Source organism: Phalaenopsis equestris, unplaced genomic scaffold (assembly GCF_001263595.1).
Source record: "Phalaenopsis equestris unplaced genomic scaffold, ASM126359v1 Scaffold000253, whole genome shotgun sequence".
Classification (NCBI taxonomy): domain Eukaryota; kingdom Viridiplantae; phylum Streptophyta; class Magnoliopsida; order Asparagales; family Orchidaceae; genus Phalaenopsis; species Phalaenopsis equestris.
In genome coordinates this window covers 133027-133928 of record NW_018164695.1, presented here as the reverse complement: position 1 = coordinate 133928, position 902 = coordinate 133027, and positions in this window count along the sequence as shown.

Sequence of the window (902 nt, the reverse complement as noted above, 5' to 3'; positions counted from 1 at the left end):
TCCTCTCTAGGAGTGTGCATTATTTGGTCAAGGCCCAATTGCGCACAAATTTGGTTGACTCAATTTGGTTTCAAAAATATATTTCAATTTTTTACTTTCTAAAACATCATTATTCAGTTTTTGGTTATTTGTTCAGTTTTAATTTTTATTTAACCGAACAAACCGAAAAACTAAAAATTCAAAATCAAAGGGATGACTCATCAAATTAAATTGATATTATACATATAAGATGTATTTTTTTTTATGTTTATTCAAAACCGAAATCCAACTAACACTTAGATTTCAGTTTGTTCGAATTAAATATTGGTTTGATCGTTTAGTTTTTTTATGAAAATTTAAATTGGTTTGGTTTTCTAAGTTGCCATTGGTTAACCAATTTGAAAACAGATCCATCCAAACCGATCGAGTGCTCTCTCTCTCTCGCTCATCTCTCTCTCTCTCTCTCTCTCTCTCTCTCTCTCTCTCTTGCAGTGCTTCAAATGCAAGCATCCAAATAGTTCAACCACAAATATAATTGTTATAAGAATAAAAGAAAAACAAGAAAGAGATTAACAAGTAGCACAAACCAAAGTGAAAATCTAGGGACTTATTTATAATTATTAAAAGTTCAAATCTTTCATAACTATAACAAACATCTAAATTAAATGTGAAAAATAAAAGGAATAAAAAGATTATTGCTATAATCAAATGATAAAGAGTAAGAAAATTGAGAATAATATAAATAGTGTAAAGAGAAAGAATGAAAAGAAAATCTAAGAGAAAATCAATGGGTATAAAATTGGGTTAGAATAACACAACTTATATAAAATGTCTCCAACATAAATTCTCGATAATTATCCAAGAGGGACTCCTAAGGTTCAATTTTTTTAATAAATTTAAAAAATGAGACGCCTTGTGACACA